We start from the raw sequence: 15,141 nt of genomic DNA on the forward strand, positions 1-15,141 counted from the left end.
TGTCACCATTTAAAATAGTGGCATTTACTAGTTGCTGCCACAGGGTAATATTGACACTTGCTTTTATTAGGAGACAAAAAACCTTCAGAAGTACATCAGAAGCCACCAATGTAGCTGCTACGTAATACTGACTTTTCAGTTCTCACAGATAAATTTAGATCCTTAGTCCTAAACTCTCAAGTGTCTATCTTCTCAGTAAAGGCAACAAAGAGTGTCTTTGGAGGCCTCCAGAGGGAGATCCTATTCACATAAATCAGGCACCTTACGTATACCTGATCCTTCACTGGAAGTATTTGTGGGATCTTAACTTTTAAGTATCTTTTAAAAATATATATATTTATATTAAGTACTTCTTCGAAAAAAATGCTCCATTCGATACATAAAATTTAGGCACAATTAAATGTCCAGTGTTGATGGATTTGTATGTGACCCTGTATCTACCTGAATGATATCGAAGCCAAAGGGCTCACAGATATTCTATTGGCACAAACGAGAAGGAAGAGGGATTTCAGAACTTTCAGGTTAATCAAATATCGATGTTCAATTAACAAGCACAGTGATTCGGACATTAATTTCGGAAATGGTGCCAATCAGTAGATCCAAACATCTAGTCAGTATACATTTTTGGAAACCCTGTTGTCACGGTTTAAAGCTGGGCCAGCTATTAAACCTGTGGCAGATGCTCTCTGTTAACCCTCCCCCCCACACCCAAAGGGAAAGGGAAAAGGGAGAGAGACTTATGGGTTGGGAATTAAAACAGTTTTAATAAACTATAATAATGAAAAAGAGTATAATAATAGAAATAATCAAATATATACAAATATATACAAAACCAAGATCAAGAGCTTGGAAAGCCTCCTCAGGCAGAGTTGCTCCCCCCAGCACAGGCAGAGGGAAAAATGCAGTAGCTCCCCTGCCATCACACCTGCAGGCTTTTAACTGGAAAATTGGCAAAGCTGGTACCAATCAGTGGGAGACAGGAGGGCCCCTCCCTCCTGGGCCCCACCTCCAGGAGGCAGTGGGTTAGTGATAAATAGGAAAGTGAGAATGACATGTATGGGATGGAATACCTCGTTGGTCAATCTTGGGTCACCTACCCTGTCTGCTCCTCCCTGCTCCTCCCTGCAGGTGCGAGCCCCCTTTGGCTCTTCACTCATAAGCAGTGAGGAATTTAGCAGTGACTTTGGTTTCTCTAAGACTAATTGGCTTGGTTTGGGCCAAACCAGGGCACCTGTTCATTTATGCTTTATCCTCAAATTATAAAAAGGTTGTAACAAATCTTTTGAACATATAAAGCCTATAAATACTTTTAATCTGAAGTTTGTACCAGGATATGCTGGGTCTCTATTGTCTTTCAGTGTGAAAATATTTCTCTGTGCAGAATGTCAGCTTACACTTGAATTGGTTAGAAATGCCTTGGCATTACTGCAAGTAATATCAGTTTTACAATGGCAATAGAGTGTTTTTAAGCCTCTCTTCTTTATAAACCTTTTCAGTTTCCTTTTTTTAAAAATATTATATTTTATCAATGCTATACAGCATATGGTATTATATCACCAAAAAAAAAGGAATAGAAAGGAATGTTAACATGGGATGCACAGTGTATACAATGTAAGCAATATAGCTCTCAGGTTGTGCTGCAGTGTGCATGTATCCAAGATGCTGCTTTAAGAAATCTCGATAGCTAAACAAGACAGTGTTCAATTTACACAGTTGCCTTTTATGGTGTTATTCAAATCTATTTTATGTGTTTAAGTTGGGTGAGAAATATGTGGGAAATTTTAGGCATGTAATCAAGTAGCATGTGCCTACCTTCTTCTGCAGCCAGTGGAGAGAGACTTAGGTACAGATTACATTAGATCAACTCAGTCTCTCCCTGGGATCCTTCAAAAATGAGGAAATCGTGTTTCTACTTTGCCTTTACAGACACTGATCTCTTCAGAGGAAGAGTTTTGCTGGTTAATATTGGTATTTAAGTTGAACAGTTCTCCTTTGGACTTCATCCTATGACAAATTTAGGAGTCTCTAACTTTTTTTATGTATCTGGGAACAAATTAAGAGAACATAAAGAGTCTCCCTGAATCATATCTGACAGCATGGAGTCCATGGGAAATAAGAATAGCTATAAGTGCTGGTGCTTTTCTTTCCCTTAAAAGGAAGATAGGGTTGGTAATCTGTGCCAGGAAGCGGGATATAAGTCCCCCAAAACAAAATGTTGTGTCCATTTGTGAAACAATAAATCCAGTAATCAACAAATCCATTCATCAATCACAGATCTTACTGAGCACAAGTGCAGTTATTTCACAGTCTATATGTGTCCATGCAACCCACTGGCCTACAATCAAGGAAACCAGAGAACCAAACACAAGACACACAAAGCACCATTACACAGAGGAGCAGGTAATTTTAAATAGTCACAGATAAAAATAAAGCAAAGAGTGGTTCCACCCGGACAGACAAGTCTCAAGAACAGGAATTTGTGATTTCTACATGCAGTAGCCAGCAGCTTTCCAGCACCCTCATTTCTGAGTCACAACACCACTCACTTCAGATCTGCTCCTGTCAAACTGAAATTGCTCACACTACTGGGGATTGCTGCAGTCATTCACCTGATTTTATTGATTCTTGTTGTCATTGCAAATTTGCAGCAGTCTCCACCACATTCTCTCAGACTACAAGATCCCAGACTAGTCTTGGAAAACAGATAAAAACACAACTCACTTTGCTCCAAATCTTATTTGACTAAGAGAAATCAGAAGAACTTAAGTTCAGTCTGATGAGAAATTTAGGAAGGATGGAGAGGAATAAAGAACAAACTTCTCAATAGAAACAAACAAATTAAAAAATAGAGTTTTGTCAAGTTACACATTTCGTTTGATTGAACTTAGAAAGTTTTGTTATGAGTACTTTTAAAAGAAATAAAAGGGATGGTGAGGAAGTATCCTATTTTATTGAAAAGGACAGTAGTTAATATATTCATTGCAGAAATTCAGGTTCAGTTCTTTTGTCTGAATGAGATGATTGAAATTCACAGCCTCTGTGTAATTGTGAGCATTCAGAGCAGGGTGGGCAGCTCCAGCTGCAGCAATATCATTTGGGAAAGGGAATGGAACTCTGAAAAACCTTTTTCTTATGTTTGTAGTCAAAGACAAAGACATGGGGTCATTCTCTCTTGCCTTTGTCAGTGAATATGTTTGTATTTTATACTTAAGAATTCAGAAAGACCTGTTTTGCTCTGCTGCACAGTCTGATGAAGGGAGGATAGGGAACCTGTCTCAGAATTTCATAATGATTGTCTATCTACTGTGCTCAAACCAAGGTTTCCCAGTGCAGGAACAGTGCTCTAACTACCAGGCAAGAGGTAGAGCTGTCATATCTTCTCTTTAATGAATATTTAAAATGCTGCGTTCAGCGCTTCCAGACAAACAAACTGTCACGGAATGTCATTATAATAATGTCATGAATGTATTTACATGCCAATGTATATATTCAGATGGTGCCTATCCTACAGGAAAAAAAGGCACTAACCCACAGTTGCTGCCACTTGAGCTGTAAGGACATTTGCATTAGCTGTTATCTTTTTTTCTCCCCGATATGCTAATCACTCAGTTTACAATGCTGAGCATTGTGCTGAGCAGTGAAACTAATACAGTCCTGCCAAGTGGTATGTTTTTAGCCTTATTTATCAGCTTAATAAAGCCCCTCTTTATGTACAGCTTTGATGGATGAAAAATATTAAAAGTTGGATCCTGGAATTTCATTCTTCTGATTACCATGGGGAGTTGAAGGAGGCAGCTTACGCAAATGATAGGTAAATACAATTAAGTGGCTGCTAGGACATTCATCAAATACTTCTTCACAACTACAGAATGTTCCCAGGCAAAAGCTTGCCGTTCAGTCAGAAGCTGTTCATACACCGCGTTAGCTGGACACACAACAGGATAACAAGTTACGTCTCAGCTCAGTTCACTGCATCACCCTTTCCCAATGCAGACTACACGTCAGCTATCCAGAAGAAAACCAGTCTTTTCTGGCATGTCTGCATGTCATGTTTCGGGGAGTTCCCAGCAACCCAGAGACCACAGCTCACAGCTGATGCTTTTCTCTTTTCCAGTTTTCATTTTTATTCATTTCCAGGGCATTATAAGACTCATGCATTTTCTTTCTGCAGCTGAACTACTGTAAATGTTACAAAGAGTTTAATAACAGAGGCTGCTAGGAAAGTATAAAGCAGTCTCTCAAAAACCACCAACCAAGTATCATATATAACAGACTGCCAGTATTATCCACATCATTGATCAAGTGCTCAGAATGACAAAAATTGGACTCGTTGGACCTTCCTGTATATGCCACACTAGGACAGAATGACAGATCATCCTCTGACATTAAATAGCAAGAAAGAAATCAAAAAAACCTCACCCAGGGTCATACCCTGAATTTTATTTTTTTTCTCTTTTTTTCTTGTGTTTGTGTGTGATTTTGCTCCAGCAAATTCACATCAACTGTAGTTTGAAAGAAGGAGGGTAGAAATAAAAATTAGGAAAGAAAACCTGAACAGTGAACTCCAAAGTTTTGATTTATTTTTATGTAATCCATTTGTGGCAGAGATCAAAATAAGAATCTTTAGTTATTTCTCCCTTTCTAGATGCAATATTGTAAGCAGACTTCTGACGCTGAGGGCACATCAATAGGTTATGGGAAGTAGCATTGAAGTATTGATGAATTTGGGCTCAAACCTTTGATTCCTGGATCACTTGCACTTCTGTTTACACTTTCTTTTATATTTCACTCTTTAAAAAATTGATTCTCCCCCAGATTTTAAAGAGTTTGTTTCAGTGCTGTTTACTGGAGTTGTTCTGGAGATCCAGTTATCCTGAGATGTATGTAAATTGTACTAAAATCAATGGACCTCTCCACTATCTTTGAACTGGAACCTTTTATGCTTAACTTGTGGACAGTGAAACGTAATTGTTAACTAATAGCCCATGCTATGTTTTGGGCTTGTCAGCTCTTTGAGCTTGTCATTAAGGAAGCTTGTTTCTCTTAGGAAATAGTCCCAGTAGAGGACCTTTAATCCTCGTTCCCTAAGCAAAGGCTATCAATCAGTCTCATTGCACTTCCTATCCTATATGCATACCCAAGTTCACACCAAAGAAATTATTTCTGTAGCTACTGGACTGAGTTCACTGAACTCTGACCATAAAAATATTCTCTAGGGAATACAAAAGAGAGTTATCTAGTGTTGGTGCTAGGTTATGTTTTGGCTGGACTGCAAAAGAAACAAAGGCTTCGATCAGAACATCCCGAGAACTTCGGATTTTTGGTAGAGAGGTCTATGCATTCATCTTTTAAAACTGTTGCTTTACACAATGCTATATCCACTTCATCTTAAAAATCATTGCCTGAAGTGAAGAAGAGTGTTGGAAATTACAGCTGAGAGGGTGAAGAAAGAGGCACTCAATATTTTTAAACATACGTATTAATCATAAGTCAAAAGAAGGGCTGAGAATGTGTGTCTGCTCAAGGAAGATGACGAGCCAGGGAATAAAGTGTCTGCTTTCTAAATATCTGCTTCACCAAAGCTCAGAAGAATTACTCCAAGTGCAAATGTACAGCTGGCATGTGGAGAAAAGAAGGGAAAAGGATATTTTTCTACACTAACACTCTGAATAAGCCTACTCATTCTTCTGACGCAGTGGGAGAGTGGGAGACACTCAGAAGCAGGGTGGACACACAAATGTGAACTTGTAGTAAAAGAGCAATCAGCCTTAAATTTTCCTTATGTTTCCCAATTAACACAATTTAAAAAAAAATCAAATGGACCTGGCAACGCTTTGAAGTATCTTATTATTCACAGGGATTTGTTTATGATAATTTTTTTATCACATACTAATTTAGACTAGGGATGCACTGATAAGGCTGCTTTATTGCTTCATTTTCAATATATCGGTGTTGAATGTGCAATCCCACATCTGGGTGCGATTCTGAGCAGTTCAGTCACGTGAACAGAGTTGGGTGCATTGAAAGTCAAAACCAGTTCTTGGTCTCTTCTTTAATGCGCATATCTCATTAGAAAAAGGGGACTGTTCAGAATCAATTAACCAGTGGAATTTACCTTATATGCACTGCTTAGGCTAATTTATAGCAATGCATAGATGCTATAATTCAGACAACAAAGGAATGGTTCCAGGCCAAGGAATGTATGTAGCATAGGGGAGAGCAAGTGAAAACATGGGAAAGGATTTAGTTAGGGGAGAAAAATGCAGTAAAAAAAGGGGTGATTTTAAGTTGATCATTTTTTAGTAGATGTAAAAATGATTTTTGAGAAGAATAAATTAGAGACATGGATCTGAGGTATTGTCAAGGATTGAGGAGCTTGCAGAAACTGGGAGCACAAAAAAAAAAAAAATCCTTTAAGTTTCTAAGAGAAAAAAAGGTGGTTTCTGGTGGTTTCTCTACAGATTCCAATTACCGTTTCCTTAGGATTGTCAGGCCTTCAATTTTCCATCCCTTTTTCTTGAAAGAGAAATATTTTTTCAGGCAGTTAACATGAGGCAGGGAAATAAAAAGCTATTTGCTTATGGTGGCATTGCTGACTGTCCCTGAGCACATCCCTTCACCCTTGCAGCCTTCCCACCACACTTTTCTTGCTGAGGCTGTAAGTTGTCCTGGAGAACAACAAGCTTGTAGCATCCACACAGTGCCGAGCACATTCCCGTTGGGGTACATAGGCACAAGTAGAATACAAATAATCACGTACCTTTCTCCCCAGCCAGGAGGGTCTTATCATGAGGCATTATGTTAAAAACCACTGAAAGCCTTCACTAGGAAACTCCTTCACATTTTTCTCTTATTCCTGAATTAAACTGGCTGTAAGTAACTGATTTCATTTAAGGTACTAAAGAGAAATGTTATTTGGGTAATGTTTCACAGGCTTGTAATACCAATAAATGAAAGAGTGCAGCTAAATACATTTGGGGCAGGGGGAGGGGGAGGTGTTTAAAAAAGGAATTTAACTGTATTGGTTGTCCAGCTGTGGTAGGAAATGAAACTGCATCTATCATCTGCACAAAAGGAGGCACAACCTACCTCCCACTGTATTCCCCTGAAAGCGTGAGTCACGGACCTATTGAGAGCAAAATATGGATGTCAGATGGTCAGCCCCTCAGGCTGTCTGGCAACCTGCTTGCTGCTCAGAAAGATGTAACAGCTGCTTCATATAAGACTAATAAGGATGACAGAAAAGCCTAAACTGGCATACACAGCTCCACACCTGAAGAAAATAGGCAAGGCAGGCTGTAACTGAACCTCAGGAAACAAGTAAATCTTAGTAGTGGGCTTGGAAACAAGCACTGAGTAACCCTCACTTACGGAGAATCGAGGAAGATTCAGTTCCTCAGTTCATTTTAGTAAGGCTGCTTTTTTTTTTTTTAATTTAGTTTTCAGACCTTTTAAAAATGTAAATCTTTAAGGCTATTTTATACTGTCTACATTATATTTGTGTTCTTGTATTGGGGATTTAAAAATTAGTTAAGGGAATTGAGTTGCCCACTTTGATAATCCCACTCTGTTATTTAGGCAGCCGGTTCTGGGACTCTGTGAAGAACAGAGGGTCATAGAGCAGAAATCCACCAAGATGCTGCAGAAACTTCAATACCAAAATCTTTCAGTTACAGGAGGTGAAAGGTTAGAAGATAGACCAGAAGTTCCCTGTTACTCTAGAACAGAGGCTTTATTGTGTTTTGGTGGGTTTTTTTGAAGTCCTGAAAACAAAAGGGTTGGGTGAGGGTTTTTTTTTTTTCCTCAAAAAATAAGGGGGGTAAGGGGGCTTTCTTTGGCAGATAATTTCAGTCACTGGATTGGTCAGAAACAGCGTCTATGGAAGCACAGAAGAGTGGACCAGGAGTAAATGTAACCTGTGGCCGATATGTTGGATTATTTTCAAAGAAAAACACAACTGTGGGAACATTAACAAGATTTCAAAAATAGGCATTGATTTCACAAAATTCTTAACTGCATTAAAACAGAACTGAAAAAAGCCATATAGGTCTGAGATTGGAAATAAACAAAAGCAAGCTTTGATTTTTTTTAATTCAAAATGGTTTTTGTTATGACATTTTTTGAAGAGAAGAAGGCTTGAAAACAAAATGTTTTACTCCCTGTCAGATGTAATGTTTTGTTTAAGCTAGTGTGTTGGGTTTTTTTTTAAAAAAACCCTCTTGATTAACCAAGAAGCTAAAATAAATCTTGGCTTGACCTCAAAAGGTGCTTTGTTTTTCTCATTTTCAGAACTTTCAGGAAAAAAAAGAATCTTTTATTCACACAGCTGTAGTGAGGCAAACTGGGAGAAGTGGGTAGCTGAGGAGAGGAAACCTGCTGAAGTCTTTCTCAAGAGATGTTGCAGCTGATGTACTTCAAGGTCTATTATGCCCTAGCTGCTTCCTTTGTCTTTCCTTATAAAACAAAGGAATATGTTCCTTTCACCTCTTTTTGCTCCTCTTGCACACAACTCAGCCATTTCTAAACATGGAGAAGTGATAACAGGCCCTTGTAAACCAAGTGCTAGATGTCTTGGGTCATCCCCTGACAGAAGCCTTCATGTGTATTTACATACAGCTTTAAGTAGATACTCATGCTTGTAGGATGTTATTAATTCAACAGGCTGAAATAAAATGAAGAAATACCAAATTATCACTAAAACAGTGGGACATTTCTCACTCCTTCAGAAACCCAGATATAGACAGTGCACCTGGCACAACTGTACCTCTGTTCAGGTGCTAGCAGGACTCCCAGAGAAGCTTTCTTTTGAGGAAAATTATTTTCAAATACAGATCAGGTCTAAAATATATGACTCAATCCAGATTCAAAGATTTAAACTGTCATTTTCCCATCCATGACTTTACTTGCTTTCTATTATGGTGTCAGGTATCTCAGTAAAATTTCAATTGGCATAAAGAGTGGTTTCACACCTGGGATGAGACATCTAGAGACAGAAGTTTTAACATTCAAGTAGTCTACTGCAGGCTGTCTCCCTGACCTCTGGGGAGTTGAAACACTCCCTTCAGCTTCCAGCCTTTAGGGCAGACACAGTATTGTATTTTTTTTTCCATCCTTTTCCTGTCTTGCCTACTTGGGTTTGGAAGTTGCTTGCAGCAGCCACTATTACAGAAAGTTTCACATCATCTGCTCCAGCAGGTTCCTCAACTGCCTCTAAAAAAGGTAACAGCAAATGCCTTGTTCAGGCCCAAACCAGGGCTAAACTCTTTGTAAATGTGTACGTTTCAGTGTTTAAATAAAAGCAAGCCTCTAAATCCTTGACAGTTCGCCCACAGCTGACAGAATATGTAGAAATGGTTAAAATAATTTTCTACATTCAGGTTATAAAAAGATATTCAATGAAACTGTGTCAAAATCGCATAGAAATAGGGGAGTGTCTTAAATGTCAAAAAGTATTTAAATGCTAATGAATGTCTGATTCACATATAAATGAGCAAGATAATTTAGGAAATAAAAATGACCTCCCTCCTCCATGCCCTATTGATTATGTGCCTATAACACCTCAGTGAATAGGATACCACCCACTTCTTCAATCAAGCTTTTTGCTCATTATGGATATCCCAAGATATCTTTCAACTGCCAACATGTGTGTTTCAAATATGCAAGAGCCGTGATGGCTGAAGGGCAAGCTTGTTGTCTATTCAGGTAATGAACAGACCTATAACTACAGTTGTTATATTAGATCCTGGAAGAAATTCAACATTATCATCCAAGTGATATGACACATGCTTCTTTATGAAAAGCTTTCAACACCTCTCTAAATCAGTTAATGGAGTAAAAAAACCTGACAAATATTAGCAACTGCACAAAAGTAAAAATATATCATTCTTGATTTAAAATATCTGTAAAATATTATTCATATTAATACTTGTTTTAGGAACTTTCATGTTTACGAGTATCCTAGTTATCATATCTGAGTAGAGGGTCTTCTCTCAACTCCCTGTCTGGGAGAACAGGGAGACTAGGGAACTCTCCGGTAGGTTTTATGGAAGAAAATTCTCCTGGGATTTTATGGAAGAAAAGATTCATCCAGAAGTTTGTTCCAAAAGCATTATTGCAAACAACTCTACAAATACTAGAACTTCCAGCCTCCAAAACCTCAGGTACTTATGAAAATTACTTTCCTTTGAATCTGGCAAAAGGCTTGAATATGCATATTTTTCAATGATAAAGTCATTCTCTCAAGGCCAATTCAGTGTGTGTATGTCTTTCCAGTCCAAGCTTATTTTGCTCTCAGGCTACACCACATGTGAGTTGCTTTGGAGGGACAAAACACAACTCCATAGAGCCCTCCAGCTCTCCAGTAGTTTGCTTTTACTGATGAAGATGGAAGACCTGAGGTCCAGCTCCACATTAGAGAGCTACCACCTTGTAGGCTTTCAGACTTGTGTTTCTGTGTGGTAAAACATGCAGCACATACAGCATTTACTCAGGTACTGTTGAGAAATGCTCTTCTGGCAAAAGCTGGGTGGGGAATGCTGTCAGTGATCTCAGTAACACAGGCATTGACAGTTCCTCCCTTCTCTTTCAGAGATACACATTGTCTGGGCTCTTCAGCAGTTCTGAAGTTGTATTCCTTCATCTCACACAAAAGCCAACGATTCCCACTCTTGCAAGTAGACAAGCTAAAAATTATAAAATCAGAAAGGCTAAACATGCTGTTTCCAAGCACTTAAACATTTGGATATCCACCTGCATAGCTGTAGTCATATTATACGCAGATGTTTACTGAATCATGGTTATAGTTAGCTATAATGGTAAAGTAGATGTACAAACCACGGGATCACAGGCCATACCTGAAAGAATGGGTACCCATAATATCTCTAGAACTAAAAGCACTAAAGATGATTTTTTTTTTCCATTTTAAGATTAAAAAGAAGTTAAATCTTTTATTCCCCTAAAAAAATTTGATGCTGGTTATTGCCACATTTTTAGAGCTACTGAAGCTTCTAACCCATATAAAATTAATTCTATAGGTAGATCTAAATAAAAAAAAAATTCTATGAATATATAATTCTCCAAAATTACAGCTTCAGATAGGCCAAATATAGATAGATATCTGCACTGCACTTATAAACACCTTCAGCCTTGATATGCAGATTTGGATTTCTAATTTTTTAAGTATTTTCTTTTCAACATGAGCAAAATTAAACCATTTGAAATAGGGTTGTGTCACGGTTTAAAGCTGGGCTGGCGATTAAACCTGCGGCAGATGCCCTCTGTTATCCCCCCCCCTCCCCCCAGAGGGAAAGGGAAAGGGAAAAGGGAGAGAGACTTCTGGGTTGGAAAATTAAAACATTTTTAATAAACTATAATAATGAAAAAAAAGTATAATAATAATAATAGAAATAATCAAATATATACAAATATATATACAAAACCAAGATTGAGCTCCCCTGAAGTCAGCCACGTCACCACCAGCACTGCAGGGCAGGCTCCGGGAAGGCCCAGCCTGGGCACAGCGACGGTCGAGAGCTGGATTCAGGAACGCACGGATCGGGATCGGGGGCAGCAGGAAAACAGACGGAGTCCTCCCTGGACACCGGCCATAGCAGAAAGAGAGCGAGACCCTCGTGATCCCCCCGCTTTATACCGAGAATGATGTGCATGGGATGGAATACCCTCGTTGGTCAATTTTGGGTCACCTGCCCTGTCCGCTCCCCTCTGCAGGTGCGACCCCCCTTCGGCTCTTCACTCGTAAGCAGTGAGGAATTCAGCAGTGACCTTGGTTTCTCTCAAGAATAAGTACAGCAAGAGCCTTTCTGCACAACATCCCTACCGGTGCCTCAGTGATAACTACAAACTTCGAGCGTTATCAGTCCTGGAAGCAGACACTGTCTGCAAAAACATGCAGTTAGTTTCAGAAAGTGCAGTTACTTAGAGGAGACTTAGCTGAAAGTAAAAATCACTGAAAGGAAAATCGGCCTGGTTTAGGCCAAACCAGGACAGGTTGCATTTCCAAGCTTAATCTTGAAACAAAACTAAAGCTGAAATTTTAATATTTTATTGTTGGGATTTGAAATGTTTCATTTACAGTCTTTTTGTGTAACAAAAATATTTTTATTTCAGTTGGGTGAAATAAAAATATTTCCCAATGTTTTTAAGCTCAGCTGCTGGATCAAAACTAAATTACCTAAACCACTTTGTGATTAAATATGGGATTTGACTGACAGACTCTTTCTTCTATAAACTTCCTCTGTATACAAAAGAGGCAGGTGTTTCAGTTGAGCAATTAATCCTTGCAGTTTTGATTCCTCTGTTCTGAGGGTACAGTTTTCAACATCAAGATATTAGTATATACATATTCTGATGCAGCCTGCAGTCTGGTATACAAAAGACAGCTTGTGTAATGCTGGGTCAGTGAAGGAAAGAGACTTATCAAGGATACTGCAGTTCTGATGACTGCTGCAGAGCAATTCTAAATTCCCAGGTAACGTCATAAGCAGCCAAACATATCAATACAAATCAAATTCTTCAGAAATGTGTGACCAGCCAAAATGACATATCCTCAATCTTTCCATGGGAAAGTCAAGAAAGAAGTGGTTTTCTACAGCTTTCATCTCTGTTGTAGTGTTGTTCTGCTAAAGGACAGGATTTACGGGATTATGAAAACAAACATTGACCAAAAGCTTTCCCACCAAAGAAATTAATGTATTAAGAGCATCCTTTTCTCCAGAGCCAAAATCTTCATTTACATCCTTCAAAATGGAATGAATGCAGAATACAAAAAAACCCATGAAAATCATCAGTTATGAATTTCCATCCCACAAAGAACCACTTTGACCATTGTATCAGACAGCTGGCTTACGACTCCTAAAATATTAGCATAATGTAGTACATCACATACAAGAATTATAGCGGCAGGTACCAGTGAGGAATGAAGTTAATTTTCAGTGGTAAGTATATACAGATCTGCCTAGATCTTTTTCTCTTGTCATAGGTTCTGTAATCTACCTATTTGAATATCCTCTGAAATGATACGACAGTTACAGTTAGCACTCAGAACTAAAAAAGCAAAGTTTTAGAAATGGAGAATGTTTGGCAGGTTATTTTTTTTTACCCTCCTTATTTCTTCTGTAGTTCGATGCTATTTTAAAGATTAATCCTTTAAAACAAAAACTTTTTTTTCTCCTCCTTTTGCAAAAGAAGCTGTATTTCTGAATGATAAAAAAATACAAAGAAATTGCCTTTTTAATTCTGAAAACCAAACATCTGAATCTCAGCAATAATTAACACGTGGGAGTGCATAGTCCACAAAAGATCATTATCTTCAAATCTAAAGTGAGTGAACATATGGTGGGAGGATAAATCAACACAGAAGTAGTATAAATAACAACACCAAGTCATTAGGTAAATAAAGAGGAAAGGAAGATAACATTGCATGAAATAATTGGTGACAAGATAGTATATGAGAAGAGGGTTTATGTTTAATGATGTTTCTCTTTTCTATGGGGCAACTGAGGGTAACATATGATGCCAGTGATCTGGATATAATTCGGGTGCATTTTTTCTAATTAAGTAAAATGACCTTCAAAGTAATGGTGAGGCGATCACAAATGTTAAATACTGTTCTTTAGATTCAGACTACAGTTGTGGCTCCGCTCATGGAGTTAGGACTATCCAAGGTACGGAGAAAGATAATGTGTTCTCCTCTCCATCCCCCTTGCAACACCCCTTCCCTCTCTATATCCAAGCAAATGGCCCACAGGACTGCAGAGAAAGAGGCAGCTTGTTAAACTGTGGCTGTGCTCGCTCAGGACATCTAAGACCATAAAGTCATAATAGCATGCTGCAGACTGATATTATAATTGACAGAGCTGCCCTAACTCAAGTGCATTGCTTCAGGATTCTGGACGCATTGAATTCAGGGGAATTCAGGAGCTGGGCAATGCGTTGCTCAAGTATAGAATGACATTACAGTGAAAGAATCCTGAAGCATTAGAATATATCAAACACTTTGGACAGTAACGCTCTTGAATTTTAATTTGGCAAGCGGTCAACTATGACTGCCAGCTCTGAGGGGGAGGAGGGGAAAGGATTGATATCAGTAGAAAGGGTGCTGCTTAGAATTGTTTGGAGACATAAATAGTACGAAGCTGATGGAAGCAGCTCCAGGGAGAAATGATTCCCTAGTGAAATCTAACAGTACTTTCTAACAGTGCAGTACTTTCACCGTGTCACAGAGTGAATGGTGACAGTGCACAGAAGGTATTTCTATGCAGGAAATTACTGAGAAGCAGTAGGAGCAGCAGACATGTTACAAGATCAACATGACAAAGTGAGCAATTAGGCTTTCATGAAATAGAGGACAGAATTTTTTTGTACCCTGTCATCAGCTCTCAAGGCTAAGGGTGATGCATATGACCTTGCACAGGCTGATCACAACAGGCCATGCTGGGTCAGGACCTATTGGGTTCCTTCCTTCAGTGCAGGTGATGGAGTTCATTCCAAATGTAGCTACTCTGAGGCATTAAACAAATAAAACATAGTGTGCATCAAAATGACATTATTAAGGTTACAAAGGTTACAGAGTCAAGCATTCAAAAGCTACCTTTGCAACCTTCATTCAGTCCCCACTGTGTTTTCTCCACCTTCCCATGACTCTCCCTCATACTTCTACACCATATATATGCCTTATAGTAAATTTTGTTCATGCCACCACAACAGTGAGACAAGAGCTTGTAGACAATATTACGTATACAGTATGGAAGATCTCATATAAGAACTGTCTGTTCACCATTTATTTTATCTTTGTGGTTTAATATGTGGTCCCAGAGTATATTTACTGGACAATATGTGAACTGCTCAGACTTAATCTCTGTCTTTTTAACTCAGACTAATGTAACATTACTTTAGATGTCTCGATGAGGCACTCACATTAGGAGGATATGCTCTCTCTGGCAATGGAGAGATTAGTGCTTACTATACGGAGACAGAAGTAGTGACTCGTCATTTGCCTCTGAACTCATAGAGTCTCTTCTCTAAAGAGATAAATAAACAGATAGGGAAAAAAAATGCCTAAACTCAGTTGAAATAATTGGAAATCCACTGAGAAGGTAAGTCTCTCTACTAGCAAGACCCAAC

Source organism: Nyctibius grandis, chromosome 5 (assembly GCF_013368605.1).
Source record: "Nyctibius grandis isolate bNycGra1 chromosome 5, bNycGra1.pri, whole genome shotgun sequence".
In the NCBI taxonomy this organism is placed as follows: domain Eukaryota; kingdom Metazoa; phylum Chordata; class Aves; order Nyctibiiformes; family Nyctibiidae; genus Nyctibius; species Nyctibius grandis.